The sequence below is a fragment of the Rana temporaria genome, chromosome 5, assembly GCF_905171775.1.
Source record: "Rana temporaria chromosome 5, aRanTem1.1, whole genome shotgun sequence".
Lineage (NCBI taxonomy): Eukaryota > Metazoa > Chordata > Amphibia > Anura > Ranidae > Rana > Rana temporaria.
Genome location: NC_053493.1, coordinates 312,191,526 through 312,208,994, shown reverse-complemented (window position 1 = coordinate 312,208,994; position 17,469 = coordinate 312,191,526). Strand labels below are relative to the sequence as shown.

Sequence of the window (17,469 nt, the reverse complement as noted above, 5' to 3'; positions counted from 1 at the left end):
GAAATAGCCTCCTGGCGACTTGGCTTGGAAGGTGGGGAGAAAAAAAAAAAAAAAATGTTGTGAAGTCCCCAGCTCTTCCTTGTGTGAGCTGGCGCCATCTGGTGGTGGCCGTTGGTATTACAAGTTAAGAATTACAAGTTAAACAGCAATTCTAAATGTAATTTTTTTTACTATTTTCACTGCCATCTTCTTCCCTCTAATTAGAACCCCCAAACATTATACATATTTTTTTATCCTAACACCCTAGAGAATAAAATGGCGATCGTTGCAATACTTTCTGTCACGCCGTATTTGCGCAGCGGTCTTACAAGCGCACGTTTTTGGGAAAAAATTACACTTTTTTTAATTAAAAAATAAGACAACAGTAAAGTTATCCCCATTTTTTTTTATATTATGAAAGATAATGTTACGCCGAGTAAATTCATACCCAACATGTCACGCTTCAAAATTGCGTTCGCTCGTGGAATGCCGACAAACTTTTACCCTTTAAAATCTACAGGTTGCATGTTTTGAGTTAGAGGGGGAGGTCTAGGGCTAGAATTATTGCTCTCGCTCTACCAATCGCGGCGATACCTCACATGTGTGGTTTGAATACCGTTTACATATGCAGGCGCTGGTCACGTATGTGTTCGCTTCTGCGCGCAAGCTCGTTGGGACGGGGTGCGTTTTCTGGCTCCTAACTTTTTTAGATTCCAAGCAAATTTGTCAAACCCTGGATTAAAAACTGGCTACATTTCAAAGGGTAGTGATAAATGGGGAGTACTCGGAATGGTCCGGTGTGGAGAGCGAGGTCCCTCAGGGTTCTGTCCTGAGACCAAACATATTTAATTTATTCATAGATGATCTGGAGAATGGGATAAACTGCCCAATCTCTGTATTTGCGGACGATACAAAGCTAAGCAGGGCAATCATTTCTCTGCAGATTGTGGAAACCTTACAAGAAGATCTGAACAAATTAACACGGTGGGCAACTACATGGGAAATGAGGTTTAATGTAGAAATTTTTTAAATACTGCATTTGGGTGGCAAAAATATGAATGCAATCTACTCACTGGGTGGGGAGAACCTCTGGGGGAATCTAAGATAGAAAAGGACCTGGGGGTCCCAGTAGATGACAGGCTCAGCAATGGCAGGCAATGCCAAGATGATGCAAGCAAAGCAAACAGAATATTGACATGCATTAAAAAAGGAATTAACTTCAGAGATAATTCTCCCACTCTACAAGACTCTGGTCCAGCTGCACCTGGCGTAGGCCGTTCAGCTCCGGGCACCAGTCCTCATTAGGATGGGCTGGAACTGGAGAGAGTCCAGAGAAAGGCAACAAAGCTAATAAAAGGGACTGAAGGACTTTAGATATGAGGAAAAGTTACAAGCACTGAACTTATTCTCTTTGGAAAAGAGACGCTTGAGAGGGGATATGATTTCAATATACAAAATACCGTACTGGTGACCCCACAATAGGGATAAAACTTTTCCGGGAAAGGGAATTCAAAAAGCTTGTAATACTGTTCTAAAAATGGTTAAAGTCTCGTAAATAAAAACGCCAATAAATCGCTACGCTCAGGTGTAACTGCAGCCTAAAAACAACTGAATGCATTTGAAAGCAAGCTGCATTTCCCATCAGTACAAACTGTTGGACTGATATATGCCAGTATTAGGAGCAGGAAATGCACAAGCAGAGCACAAATACATTTTAACCTCAAGAAAGCAATTTATGGATGTTATTATTTCTCTATTTCACTACACTACATTTTTTACAGCCTGCAATTACAGATTTTGTCTTTGGAGGTTACATTGTTTGGTTTCCCAGTAAAAACTAAATTACTTCACGATACAAATTAATGTTATGAATATTAACAGTTTATTTATAGAGCCTGAATTGTATTTTAGGAAATTACCCAGATGGGTAAGCAATGGCAAGATAATATAAATATTTTTTTTACTCTGCATAACCACTAGGCTAGTTTTCCATAAGTGAAATATTAAAACAATAAGAACAGTCACAATTAAGGTGTTCAACCCAAAAGCAAACATGGAATATATTGTAGCTTACTATTATTATTATTATTATTATTATTATAATACAGGATTTATATAGCGCCAACAGTTTACGCAGCACTTTACAATATAAAGGGAGACAAAACAGTTACAATACAATAAAATACAAGAGGATTAAGAGGGCCCTGCTCAGAAGAGCTTACAATCTAATAGGATGGGGCAGGTGGTACAAAAGGTTGTAATTGTGGGGAATGAGCTGATGGAAGTGGTAAAAGATTAGTTGGAGACGTGATAGGCTTCCCTGAAGAGGTGAGTTTTCAGGGATCGCCTGAAGGTAGCAAGAGTAGGGGATAGCCGGACAGGTTGAGGTAGTGAGTTCCAGAGGATGGGAGAGGCTCTAGTTCTTAGATGTGACCGCTGCATTTGTTTTCTGTTTTTGCTTTATTTTAACCTGGTGATCCTGCAAGTAAGTCTATTGTTTTTCAACAGCGCAGTCATCCTGTAGATATAGCAGTCAGAGGGTTGAAACAAACCATTTACTCATTACAGGGGTCCTGACAATAGTTATTCATTTATTTATTAAAATCTTTTTCCCAAAAAGGAACAAAAAACTGGAACAGCTGTAACTGCCTAAAGAGTGTTAGCTGAAGTTTGGTTTCAATAAGTTAGTGTATCTAAACCTGCAAGTGCATTGAACAAAACCACCCCCCGATTAACATTGCTCCCATCAAATGTGTCTCTTTTTCTCATCCAGAGTGTAGGTACACTAATGCAGGAGACGTGTTACTGGCCAGACCACCTCTGTGAAAACAGAAGAAAACAAGCCAAAAAAAGAGAGCACTAATTCAGCCACCACATCGAATGATTGCCAAGCTGCAATACATTACATTTTTGGTTGAGGCTGGGTTCACACTTGTCCTACAAACGGTCCTACATTGGGAGCCTCATGTAGCATGACATGTGAAAATCAATGTTTCCCTATGAGAGCTGTCTTAACTGGTCCTACACAAGTTGGTCCGACTTTGAAAATGCTCCCTGTACTACTTTTGGTCCTACATTGATCCTACTTCAGGCCCATTGAATATCATTGAAGTCGGACCAAAGTAGTATCCTGTTCATGAAAGTAGGATGGATGTAGGACCAATGTAGGATAAATGTAGGACCAATGTAGCAGAGCAAAGTAGGATGAAAGTAGTGTAGTAGTGTGAACCCAGCAATAGCAATTACCAAAGAGAAAACAATTTAACTCTATTCTAATCTAAATCAACTAAAATGCTCTATTCAAAAACAACCTGATGTGATCAGTGGCCCCCTTGTTCATTTTAGCGGTATGGTTGAATGAAAGCGCTGCTGCTCCCGCCACAGAGTAGACAAAGAATAGGGGTCACCAGATGGCCCTGCGCACTATTACGTCAGGGGTTGCCAAATTTGCTTGGAATCTAGGAGCCAGCTAAAAAAGTTAGGAGCCAGAAAACGCGCCCCGTCCCGACGAGCTTGCGCGCAGAAGCGAACACGTACGTGAGCAGCGACCGCATATGTAAACGGTGTTCAAACCACACATGTGAGGTATCGCCGCGATTGGTAGAGCGAGAGCAATAATTCTAGCCCTAGACCTCCTCTGTAACTCAAAACATGCAACCTGTAGAGTTTTTTAAACGTTGCCTATGGAGATTTTAAAGGGTAAAAGTTTGACGCCATTCCACGAGCGGACGTAATTTTGAAGCGTGACATGTTGGGTATGAATTTACTCGGCGTAACATTATCTTTCATAATATTAAAACAAATGGGGATAACTTTACTGTTGTCTTATTTTTTAATTAAAAAAAAGTGTAATTTTTTTCCCCAAAAAAGTGCGCTTGCAAGACCGCTGCGCAAATACGGCGTGGCAGAATGTATTGCAACGCATTTTATTCTCTAGGGTGTTGGGATAACAAATATATATATATAATGTTTGGGGGTTCTAATTAGAGGGAAGAAGATGGCAGTGAAAAATTACATTAGAATTGCTGTTTAACTTGTAATTCTTAACTTGTAATACCAACGGCCACCACCAGATGGCGCCAGCTTACACATCTGGTGGTAATAACTTGTAATACCAAAGGTTCACCACCAGATGGCGCCAGCTCACAAAAAAAAATTATTTATTTATTTTTTTGCCCCCCCTTCCAAGCCAAGTCGCCAGGACCCTATTTCTAGTCGCCATGGCGACCTGGCGCCCGGGATTTGTCGAGCCCTGTATTACGTCATTGGCCGTATGCAAAGTCATAAGGGGGCAAGGTCACCACCAGACATCCCCACCCCTTCGTTGACTTTTGCTGCAGGGAGAATTGGCAAGCAATTGGAGTGGTCGTGTTTGGCTGGCTTTTTTGTTGTTGGGGTTCGATGGCTGTCATTCATTGCAATTGACATGGTTCTACATCACTGGACACTGTGATTGACAATAGAATTACATTGGGGGCCACTTCTTTTTTTTTTTCTTTAAATAAAGGACTTTTGTGTTCTGTGTTTATTTACACTAGTCAATTTTTGCAAATGAGTAGGGGTACTGTATGTATGTATGTATGTATGTATGTATATATATATATATATATATATATATATATATATATATATATATATATATATATATATATATATATATATATATATTAGAGGTCGACCGATATGGGTTTTTCTCTGGCCGATACCGATGCCGATATTTAGAATTTGGGGCGGCCGATGGCCGATATATGATGCCGATTTTTGCGGCCGATATTTTAGGCCGATTTTTTATTTTTTGGCAGGTGGCGCTAATTGGCACTGGCAGATTGCACTGGATGGAACCAATTGGCAAAAGCAGATGGCACTGATTGGCAGGTGGCACTGAATGGCACTGGCAGGTGGCACTAAGGTGGCAGTGGCACTAATTGGCACTGGCAGGTGGCACTAATTGGCATGTGGCACTGGATGGTACTGGCAGGTGGCACTAATTGGCAATAGTTGGCACTGGCAGATGGCACTGGCAGGTGGCACTAATTGGCAGGTGGCACTGGATGGCCTTGGCAGGTGGCACTAGTTGGCACTAGCAGGTGGCACTGGATGGCACTGGCAGATGGCACTAGGTGGCATTGGCAGGTGGCACTGGATGGCATTGGCAGGTGGCACTGGATGGCATTGGCAATGCCAGGTGGCACTAGATGGCATTAGCAGGTGGCACTGGATGGTATTGGCAGGTGGCACTGGATGGCATTGCCACTGGCAGGTGGCACTGGATGGCATTAACAGATGGCACTAGTTGGCATTGGCAGGTGGCACTAGTTGGCAAGGCATTGGCAGGTGGCACTGGATGGCATTGGCAGGTGGCACTGGCTGGTTGGCATTAGCAGATGGCACTGGCAGGTTTCACAGCACATAATGTAGCTGAATGTGTGAAACTCTCTCTTATACAGTTTCACAACTGCTGCAGAGAGAAAGAGGAGCTCAGATTCGTTGCGATGTTGAAGGTGGGCGGGACCCGGGTTGGGCGGGGCTCAGCTGTCCACCAGCCAATGGGATGAGATCATTGGCTGGATAGCTGCTGAGTCCCGCCCACCCCGGGTCCCGCCCACCTTCAACATCGCAACGAATCTGAGCTCCTCTTTCTCTCTGCAGCAGTTGTGAAACTGTATGAAGAGAGAGTTTCACACATTCAGCTACATTATGTGCTGTGAAACTGTGAAAGCAGAGAGAGAGAGGAGCTCAGATTCATCGTGATGTTGGAGGTGGGCGGGACCCGGGGTGGGCGGGACCCAGCAGCTATCCAGCCAATGATCTCATCCCATTGGCTGGTGTTGGACAGCTGAGTCCCGCCCACCCCGACATCAGTCCGACAGCTCCATTCTCCTTCACACACACGGCACTGCTCTGCAGACAGTGTGGAGAAGGGAGGGGGAACCCCATGTTCCTCCTTCCTTCTCCACACTCTGCTGATGCAGATCTGCTAAATATCGGCCACATTTGGATAATAATCGGCCGATGCCGATTTCTCCAAAATGACTGAATATCGGCCCGATATATCGGCCGGCCGATATATCGGTCGACCTCTAATATATATATACATATACACACACACACACACACACACATATATACACATATACACATACATACACACACACACACACACAATCCCTTTGAGGGCCAGGATTTGGGGGCCCCCTTGTTAAAGGGGGCTTCCAGATTCCAGAAGTCACACAATCACCTGGCCAGGGTTATGGAGAGGAGGCCCTTGTTCCTCATCAACATGGAGTTAAGGTGCTCTGCCACGTTGCCATATTGAGGGCATATGACCTGATATGGTGCAGGAAGGGGCTTGGCTGCATGCTTAGATAAGGGTCTGCTATGGATTTTGGGGGGGCTCATGGCATTTTTATTTTTGCCGTAAGGTCCCCCCTAAAATTCATACCAAACCAATTCAGCTCTTTTGTTTACATTCTGCTGTCAGCAGGGATTTCCCCACTGACACAAGGGATGACTCATCGTTGTTAGGAAGCCAGCGGGTGCCAACTCCTTAAAGCGGGAGTTCACCCATTTAAAAAAAAAAAAAAAATCTCCCCTTAGCTTCCTGCTCGTTCGGTCTAGGGGAATCGGCTATTTATATTAAAATATGTGCAGTACTTACCCGTTTTCGAGCTGCATCTTCTTCCGTCGCTTCCGGGTATGGGTCTTCGGGAGCGGGCGTTCCTTCTTGATTGACATTCTTCCGAGAGGCTTCCGACGGTCGCATCCATCGCGTCACTCGTAGCCGAAAGAAGCCGAACGTCGGTGCGGCTCTATACTGCGCCTGCGCACCGACGTTCGGCTTCTTTCGGAAAATCGTGACGCGATGGATGCGACCGTCGGAAGCCTCTCGGAAACCTGTCAATCAAGAAGGAACGCCCATTCCCGAAGCCCATACCCGGAAGCGACGGAGAGGATGCGTCTCGTAAACGGGTAAGTACTGCACATATTTTAAAATAAATAGCCGATTCCCCTAGTAATAACGAGCATGAAGCTAAGGGGGAAAAGTGCCCTCTAAGGGTGAACCCCCGCTTTAACAACCAAAAGAACTCATCCCTGCAATTGACAGCAGGGAAGACTCACTAGTTGTTAGAACACCGGCGAGTGCCGACTCCTAACAACCAATGCAGAAACGGACCATTTGTCAGTTTACATCTCTTTTGGTCCGTTTCCTTTACGGACAAAGATGTAAACAGATGATTATCCATTTACATTCGCTTGACAGTTTTTCTTTCGTCAGCGGATGGATGAAAAACTGTTTTTTTTTTCCTTTTTTTTTACCACTACCACTTTTTTTGTCTTGATTTTAAGAACACTTTCTTTTGACAACTGGAAGGTGCTTGTAAGCCAATTTCCACTGACTGCTGATGCTTTAATTGGTCATACCATCTGTTTACATCTTGGTACAGGCATAAGTGCCACAGAGGACAACAGGTGATTTAACATCTGCTAGCCCTTAAGGCAGCCGGTGCTTTGCTGATGACCACTAAGACCCCTTTCACACTGGCTGGTTTCACAGCCATTGGCTAGCGCTGCTGTCAATCAACTCCAATGACGAGAGGGCCAGGGGGCAGGGCCGAGTCCTGTAGTTGGCGGCTATGGACACCGAATACAGGACTCGGGAGCGCACCCGCAAGATAACTCCCTTGGCAAAGCGCTTCCCAAGGGGGTTAGCTGATGCAGGGATGAGCCGAGACAGCCGCCGAGGCACCCCAGAAGATGAGGATCGGGGCCACTCTGTGCAAACTGCACAGTGGAGGTAAGTATGGTATGTTTGTCATTTAAAACATTTTCTAAACCTTTACAACCCCTTTAAGATACTCATCTTTCTTTTTATACATTGATTTTGATTCTTCAGACCCCTTTCACACTGGGGTGTTTTTCAGGTGCTTTAGCGTTAAAAAAAAGCGCCTGAAAGAAGCCTCATCTGCAATTCCAATGTGAAAGCCTGAGTGCTTTCACACTGGAGATGCTACGCTGGCAGGGCATCAAAAAAAGTCCTGCAAGCAGCTCCTTTGCAGCGCTTTAGAAACGTTGAATACACCGCTCCTAAAGCGCCCCTTCCCACTGAGGCGCTTTTTTTAACGCCAAAGCTCCTGAAAAATGCCCCAGTGTGAAAGGGGTCTTAGCAGAGCTTTACCAGCATTTTTTGGGGCGCTGGCAGTGTGAAAGAGCTCTGAAAACACTCGGGCCTTCACGTTGGGATTGCAGATGAGGCTTCTTTCAGGCACTTTACATGTGCTTATTTTAACGCCAAAGTGCCTGAAAAACGCCCCAGTGTGAAATGGGTCTAAAGATGACTAGGTCACTTTAACACAGTATGCTGCCATAAAACAAACAAATAATGCGATTTAAAAAGGCTAAAATACTTACTTTCAGCCCTACAAGAAATCAATGCAGCAGGTAAACAACATACAGTGCCTTGCGAAAGTATTCGGCCCCCTTGAACTTTGCGACCTTTTGCCACATTTCAGGCTTCAAACATAAAGATATAAAACTGTAATTGTTTTTGAAGAATGAACAACAAGTGGGACACAATCATTAAGTGGAACGAAATTTATTGGATATTTCAAACTTTTTTAACAAATAAAAAAATGAAAAATTGGGCGTGCAAAATTATTCAGCCCCTTTACTTTCAGTGCAGCAAACTCTCTCCAGAAGTTCAGTGGGGATCTCTGAATGATCCAATGTTGACCTAAATGACTAATGATGATAAATAGAATCCACCTGTGTGTAATCAAGTCTCCGTATAAATGCACCTGCACTGTGATAGGTCCGTTTGAAGAACAAGGAACACATCAGGCAGGTCCGAGATACTGTTGTGGAGAAGTTTAAAGCCAGATTTGGATACAAAAAGATTTCCCAAGCTTTAAACATCCAAAGGAGCACTGTGCAAGCGATAATATTGAAATGGAAGGAGTATCAGACCACTGCAAATCTACGAAGACCTGGCCGTCCCTCTAAACTTTCAGCTCATACAAGGAGAAGACTGATCAGAGATGCAGCCAAGAGGCCCATGATCACTCTGGATGAACTGCAGAGATCTACAGCTGAGGTGGGAGACTCTGTCCATAGGACAACAATCAGTCGTATACTGCACAAATCTGGCCTTTATGGAAGAGTGGCAAGAAGAAAGCCATTTCCTAAAGATATCCATAAAAAGTGTTGTTTAAAGTTTGCCACAAGCCACCTGGGAGACACACCAAACATGTGGAAGAAGGTGCTATGGTCAGATGAAACCAAAATCAAACTTTCTTTATCGTACATCACGGGACACAGAGCGGCATTCATTACTATATGGGTTATATGGAGTACCTTCAGGTGTAGACACTGGCAATCTCAAACAGGAAATGCCCCTCCCTATATAACCCCCTCCCATAGGAGGAGTACCTCAGTTTTTACGCCAGTGTCTTAGGTGTTAGTCATGGTTTAGCTTGCCTCCGCATCCTTGGGATTAGGTGAGCTACCGGTTCTGTCCAAAAAAGCCTCAGCGCTAAAGTGGTCAGTAACCGGACCCCAAACCCTTGGGGTATAGCCCATAATGCTTTTCTTTTTAGAGAGCTGGACCCTGGGCCCAGAACTTAGAAACCTTTGGGTACCTAAAGTTTTCTGTTGCCAGGGTGCTATATGGGCCCAGGACAGTGGATCCTTCATAGGAACCCAGGGCCTGAAGGTCTAGACATCCCCACGGAGATGGGGGAAGATTGGGCCTCTTGCTTGGCAAAGTCCTGCGGCATGGAGCAGGTAAGTGAGGGGAAAACTTGCGGAACTTGGTTCTTAGCAGGTTTTTTTCTGGGGGGTCACAGGGGACATGCCTAAAGTTATGCACTGCATCTGGCAAACTAGTCACATATCATAAAGATAGGATGGCTCTCTATGTATTATTCCCCATAAGATGTGACCTCCCTTGTAGTGTTGGAAAAGCATTGAGTGGGGCCTGTGTTATATAAAAATATATGTGTGTGTCAGAGAGCTTTGCTTACCTGCAGGCCTCCAGGCGATGCTCCATTCAGTCTTCCTCCTCAGAGCCTGCAAGCAGGCAAAACGCTGACCTCCTCGTGTGTTCCAGGCTGCAGGCTGCAGTTTGCTGGAACAGAGAGGTCCCTTCCTCCCAAAATCCCCCCCCCCTCCCCCTGTCGGGAGGGGCATTTCCTGTTTGAGATTGCTGGGGGGGGAAGGGCGGGTCAGTGGCTTAAAGGAAGGGGCGGCCCTTCCTTGTTTGTTCCATCAATACTTTGGAACTGAGGAGAAAGACCAGAGCGGCAGCACGGGGCGCCGAGGACACACAGTGGCCAGAAAGGATATTGCAGTCTTCAGAGGACTGTTTTGTCAAGCCTAGAAATAGGCTGTTTCTTTTCCATCTCATAGTTTTTCTTTGCAATACTACTCAGGGGGACAGAATGTTTTTTCTTTCCTGGATTTGAAACAAAAACGAAAAAAAAAAAAAAAAAAGTCATCTAGGGGAGAGGAAGCATTTTTTTATCCCCCAAACAGGTGTTTGGACAATTAACTTTTATAGTTCCAAATACCAATAGGTAGCAGGTGTACCTCGGTATTGTACCATGGTATGCCGCTGTTTTCCCTACAGGGAGCCTTGGGGCCATCGGGATCTGGGGCTGGAGCTGACGCGGGTCAGTCCAACCCTAAGATGGTCACGGAGGAGGTATTACTCACCTCTTTAAAAGAGATGCAGAAAAGCATGGGAAAAATGATATCCGCAGCTATGCGGGGCAGTAAGCGGAATAGATCTCCGTCGCCCGAGCGCGGACCCTCAGAAGAGGAGGTCCTTTCCTCAGGGGAATTGGACGACCTCTTGGACACGGACCAAGTAGGTTCAGGGATCGAAGACCCGGATACAGAGGAGTCTGGGGCAGTCTCCCTGAGGGAGAGCTGGTGGATTCAAGGATTGTCGGACTTGGTCCATAGGACATTCAACTTGCCAGTACCAGATCTCCAGGTATCGACGGTTTCAGCTTTGGGCTCACTGAGGGCGCCTCAAAGCAATGCTGTGTTTCCGATCCATCCTCTATTAGAGGGAATTTTGTTCCAAGATTGGAACAAGCCAGATAAGATCTTCTTACCACCTAAAAGGTTCTCTGTCCTATATCCTATGGAAGAAAATTTTTCCAAAAGATGGGCTACTCCTGCAGTGGACGCAGCCATCTCATGTGTTAACAGATCGTTAACATGCCCTGTAGAAAACATACAGGTGTTCAAGGATCCAGTTGATAAGCGCTTGGAAGCACTACTTAAGAACTCCTTCACTACTGCAGGGGCAGTAGTACAGCCAGCTGTGGCTGCGATTGGGGTCGCTCAAGCATTATCGGATCAATTTAAGCAGATGCTTAAACTTATTCCGGCCCAGCAGGCAGAAAAATTTTCGGATGTCCCTAAGGCCATATGTTTTACGGTAGACGCAATCAAGGATTCTATCCAGCAAGCGTCACGTTTATCGTTATCCCTTATCCATATGAGAAGACTCTTATGGTTAAAAAGCTGGGAGGCTGAGCCCCCATGCAAGAAGCTCCTGGTAGGGTTCCCCTTCCATGGAGGACGACTCTTCGGAGAAGACCTAGATAAATACATTCAGACCATTTCAAACGGCAAGAGTACTCTCTTGCCAACTAAGAAGAAGGTTCAGGGACCTGCGTTTAAACGACAGTATTCCCCTGGGCAGGGGCCCTCTAATGCCAAGCAGTATCGACGGCCTCCTGCAAAAGCAAACTTCGGCTTCAACAGCAGATCACAAGGACAGGCTGTTAGAGGCAAAAGGCAGTGGTTTCGCAAACCAGCAAAACCAGCCCCCAAGCCAACCTTATGAAGGGGCGCCCCCACCCACGAAGGTGGGGGGAAGGCTGCGACTCTTTTCAGAGATTTGGGAAGCCAGCATTCCCGACGAGTGGGTACGGTCTTCCGTGGCCACAGGCTACAAATTAGATTTCCTAAGGTTTCCTCCTCCTCATTTCCAGAAGTCGAGGATTCCAAACGATCCGGAAAAGGGAGCCGCATTAAGATCGGCATTAGATCATCTACTTTCCCAGGAAGTAATAGTAGAGGTACCAGTCCTGGAACAGGGGCTGGGTTTCTACTCCAACCTATTCATCATCCCAAAATCCAATGGAGATGTCAGGCCAATTTTGGACCTAAAGATGGTAAATGCATATCTAAAGATCCGCTCATTTCGGATGGAATCCGTGCGGTCAGCAGCTGCCACACTCCAGAAGGACGACTTCATGGCGTCCATAGACATAAAGGATGCCTACCTTCATGTTCCAATTTATCAGCCACATCAAAGATATCTACGCTTCATGGTGGCTTCGCGTCACTTCCAATTCGTGGCGCTTCCCTTCGGGTTGGCTACGGCCCCCCGGGTGTTCACGAAGGTCCTAGCTCCAATCCTAGCCAAACTAAGGATCCAAGGGGTCACGATCCTAGCATACCTGGACGACCTCCTAGTCATAGATCACTCGTCTCCCGGCTTGGAGCGAGCAGTGGCCCTCACGGTCCAATACCTCGAGAGGTTCGGCTGGGTCCTAAATCGAGAAAAGTCAGCTTTCCAGCCCACAAAGCAGTTGGAATATCTCGGCATGAGATTAGACACAGAACAACAAGGAGTGTTCCTACCTCTGAGGAAGGTAAAAGCCATCAAGGAATTAATCCTACTGGTTCTAAGCAAGAAAGAACCGACTATTCGCCTATGTATGAGGTTACTAGGCAAGATGGTGGCCACATTCGAGGCGGTACCATACGCCCAGAGCCACACTCGCATCCTACAGGCAGCCATCCTGTCAGCATGGAGCAGAAGGCCACAGGCCTTGGATATCCCGTTGCCGCTCTCATCAAGAGTCCGACAAAGTCTGTGTTGGTGGTTAGACCCTCAGAATCTACTGAAGGGGAGGTCTTTCAGCCCAGTGGCTTGGAAGATAGGGACCACAGACGCCAGCCTGACGGGCTGGGGAGCAATTTTGGATGGTTGCACTCGCCAAGGTACTTGGGCAAAGCCAGAGAAGCAGTTGCCCATCAACATCTTGGAGCTCAGAGCTGCTCGACTAGCCCTCAGGGCTTGGACGTCAAAATTGCAGGGGTTCCCGGTGAGAATTCAATCAGACAATGCCACGGCCGTGGCACACATAAATCACCAAGGGGGAACCAGGAGTCAAGCCGCTCAGAGAGAGGTGAGCTTGATTCTTCTATGGGCAGAGGCTCATGTGCCCTGCATATCGGCAATATTCATTCCAGGAGTGGACAACTTTCAGGCGGACTTCTTAAGCCGCCAGACTCTATGGCCGGGGGAATGGTCTCTGCATCCACTAGTCTTTCAAGCACTCTGCCAAAGATGGGGAGTGCCGGACGTGGATATCATGGCATCGAGACTCAACAAGAAACTAGACAGGTTCATGTCCCGCTCAAGGGATCCGATGGCCTGCGGAACCGATGCGTTGGTTTGCCCTTGGCATCAGTTCAAACTTCTTTATGCGTTTCCCCCGCTCCAGTTACTACCCCGCCTGCTGCGCAGGATCCGGGTGGAGCACATACCAGTCATCCTGGTAGCTCCAGCATGGCCCAGAAGGGCATGGTACTCACTAATCTTAAGGATGGTAGTGGGAGACCCTTGGACTCTTCCTCTACGGCCAGACCTGCTATCGCAAGGTCCGATCCTCCACCCTGCCTTACGGCATCTAAATTTGACGGCCTGGAAGCTGAATCCCTGATTCTCAGGGGTAGAGGTCTGTCTCAGAAAGTAATCTCTACCCTAATCAGAGCCAGGAAACCGGTCTCTAGGGTGATTTATTACAGGGTCTGGAAGGCCTATGTAGGCTGGTGTGAGTCCAAGCGATGGCTTTCTCGCAAATTTACCATCGATAGAGTATTAAGTTTTCTCCAGCTAGGAGTGGATAAAGGATTGGCATTAAGCACAATCAAAGGACAGATTTCTGCTCTGTCAGTGTGGTTTCAGCGGCCGCTGGCCACCCACTCGCTGGTTAAGACCTTCCTTCAAGGGGTCTTACGTATTAGACCTCCAGTTAAATCCCCGCTTTGTCCGTGGGATTTAAATCTTGTTCTGTCAAGTTTACAGAAACAACCGTTTGAGCCGTTGGCTGATATTCCTTTGGTTCTACTGACAAGGAAGTTAGTATTTTTGGTTGCCATAGTTTCCGCAAGAAGAGTTTCGGAGCTGGCAGCCTTATCCTGTAAGGAACCATATCTTGTTTTTCATAAGGACAGGGTCGTTCTCCGCCCTCATCCTTCCTTCCTTCCGAAGGTCATATCCAGTTTTCATTTGAACCAGGATTTGGTATTACCATCCTTCTTCCCTAAACCTACTTCCAGAAAGGAAGGGTTGCTGCATACCTTGGATATTGTCAGGGCCATGAAGGCCTATCTTAAAGCTACAAAGAAGATCCGGAAGACAGATGTGCTGTTCATTCTACCGGATGGGCCCAAGAAGGGGCAGGCAGCTGCAAAGTCCACCATTTCTAGGTGGATTAAGCAATTAATCACTCAGGCCTACGGCTTGAAAGGGTTGCCTCCTCCAGTATCATTAAAGGCTCATTCTACTAGAGCCATGGGCGCCTCCTGGGCAGCACACCACCAGATCTCTATGGCTCAAGTTTGCAAGGCGGCAACCTGGTCTTCTGTCCACACGTTTACAAAATTCTACAGTTGGACGTAAGAAGGAATACTGATACTGCCTTCGGGCAGGCAGTGCTGCAGGCTGCAGTTTGAGACCCTCGGATTCCGGGGGCTCCTCTTGTTCGAGTTAAATTTAAAAATTTTATTTTTCTCAACTAAGTTGGATTTATTATGATTTGAGTATATCTCTAAATTAAATCCTTTTGTCTTGGAGATGTTCTCCCTCCCCTCATTGTAAGCATTGCTTTGGGACATCCCATATAGTAATGAATGCCGCTCTGTGTCCCGTGATGTACGATAAAGAAAAAGAGATTTTTAATACAGCTTACCTGTAAAATCTTTTTCTTGGAGTACATCACGGGACACAGAGCTCCCACCCCTCTTTTTTGAGGACCATTTTGGGAGGCATACTGCTTGCTACAAAACTGAGGTACTCCTCCTATGGGAGGGGGTTATATAGGGAGGGGCATTTCCTGTTTGAGATTGCCAGTGTCTACACCTGAAGGTACTCCATATAACCCATATAGTAATGAATGCCGCTCTGTGTCCCGTGATGTACTCCAAGAAAAAGATTTTACAGGTAAGCTGTATTAAAAATCTCTTTTTTTGGCAACAATGCAAAACTTTATGTTTGGCGTAAAAGCAACACAGCTCATCATCCTGAACACACCATCCCCACTGTCAAACATGGTGGTGGCAGCATCATGGTTTGGGCCTGCTTTTCTTCAGCAGGGACAGGGAAGATGGATGGAGCCAAATACAGGACCATTCTGGAAGAAAACCTGATGGAGTCTGCAAAAGGCCTGAGACTGGGACGGAGATTTGTCTTCCAACAAGACAATGATCCAAAACATAAAGCAAAATCTACAATGGAATGGTTCACAAATAAACATATCCAGGTGTTAGAATGGCCAAGTCAAAGTCCAGACCTGAATCCAATCGAGAATATGTGGAAAGAACTGAAAACTGCTGTTCACAAACGCTCTCCATCCAACCTCACTGAGCTCGAGCTGTTTTGCAAGGAGGAATGGGCAAAGATTTCAGTCTTTCGATGTGCAAAACTGATAGAGACATACCCCAAGCGACTTACAGCTGTAATCGCAGCAAAAGGTGGCGCTACAAAGTATTAACTTAAGGGGGCTGAATCATTTTGCACACCAATTTTTCAGTTTTTTATTTGTTAAAAAAGTTTGAAATATCCAATAAATTTCATTCCACTTCATGATTGTGTCCCACTTGTTGTTGATTCTTCAAAAAAAATTACAGTTTTATATCTTTATGTTTGAAGCCTGAAATGTGGCCAAAGGTCGCAAAGTTCAAGGGGGCCGAATACTTTCGCAAGGCACTGTATATATGATTTATGTGTTTGGATATTTACATAGACTCAAAAGAAATTCTATGCCCACTTTGGATTTTTCCAATATTGAGGTATGTAAAATAAACCTATAAACAGACAACTTGGGTAAAGAAATGTACGTTTTTCTTTCCAAGCAACATTCCAATAAAACTTGGGGAAAAAAACAAAACAGAAAAACGGACGGTTTTACATTATACCACTCACTGAATATCCTAAGGTGTCTGCTTGCATAGAGGGAGCAGCTTGTTTAGGGAGTTATAGCCCTTGAACTTGAAGAATAGTTTGAGAGAGCGCTAAATCACTTGATATCTAAAATGTACAAAACATTCCTCAAAACATACGCATTTTTGGGGTACCTGTAGAGAACTTCCATAATGTATTTTTGCAAAAGTATAAGTCATTAAACAAAATGGCACACACTTAAAAGGCTATACATGCATTTATTTACATTTTAGTCAAATCTATACACTTATAATAAAAATGATATGTATAGAACTACAGAATATTACCTCTAAAGCCCCGCAACTAATATTTCAAGCCAAAATGGACAGGAGAAACTAAATACAAAAAAAATCTGTGCTTAGCCTAAACCAGGCATGTCCAAAGTCAGGCCCGGGGGCCAAATGCGGCCCCCCTGTTGATTTATTATGGGCCACAAAAGATATATACTCTATTTATTGGCGCTGCCTTGGAGGGGACAGGGAGGGGGCAGGACGAGCCCCGTCAGATTACATGAAGAGAATCTCCTGTTTACTCAGCAACCTCTCTATTGGAAGGCCCGTCTCCTGGGATGCCATTGGACAACTGTTCTGTCTATCATAGGAGGCAGGACTTTGTATTAACCACTTAAGCCCCGGACCAATATGCAGCCTAAAGACCCAAGGTGTTTTTACAGTTCGGGACTGCGTCGCTTTAACAGACAATTGCGCGGTCGTGCGACGTGGCTCCCAAACAAAATTGGCGTCCTTTTTTCCCCACAAATAGAGCTTTCTTTTGGTGGTATTTGATCACATCTGCGGTTTTTAGTTTTTGCGCTATAAACAAAAATAGAGCGACAATTTTGAAAAAAAAGCAATATTTTTTACTTTTTGCTGTAATAAATATCCCCCAAAAACATATATAAAAACATTTTTTTTCCTCAGTTTAGGCCGATACGTATTCTTCTACCTATTTTTAGTAAAAAAAATCGCAATAAGCGTTTATCGATTGGTTTGCGCAAAATTTATAGTGTTTACAAAATAGGGGATAGTTTTATTGCATTTTTATTTTTTATTTTTTTTTTACTACTAATGGCGGCGATCAGCAATTTTTTTCGTGACTGCGACATTATGGCGGACACTTCGGACAATTTTGACACATTTTTGGGACCATTGTCATTTTCACAGCAAAAAATGCATTTAAATTGCATTCTTTATTGTGAAAATGACAGTTGCAGTTTGGGAGTTAACCACAGGTGGCGCTGT

At 45.2% G+C, this 17,469-nt stretch overlaps 1 protein-coding gene across 1 annotated transcript in view; it reads right to left on the bottom strand.

Moving 5' to 3' along the window:
• The window catches only part of ASXL3 (ASXL transcriptional regulator 3), a 187,741-nt gene that overhangs the window by 151,682 nt on the left and 18,590 nt on the right, over nucleotides 1-17,469 (bottom strand). The window lies entirely within an intron of this gene.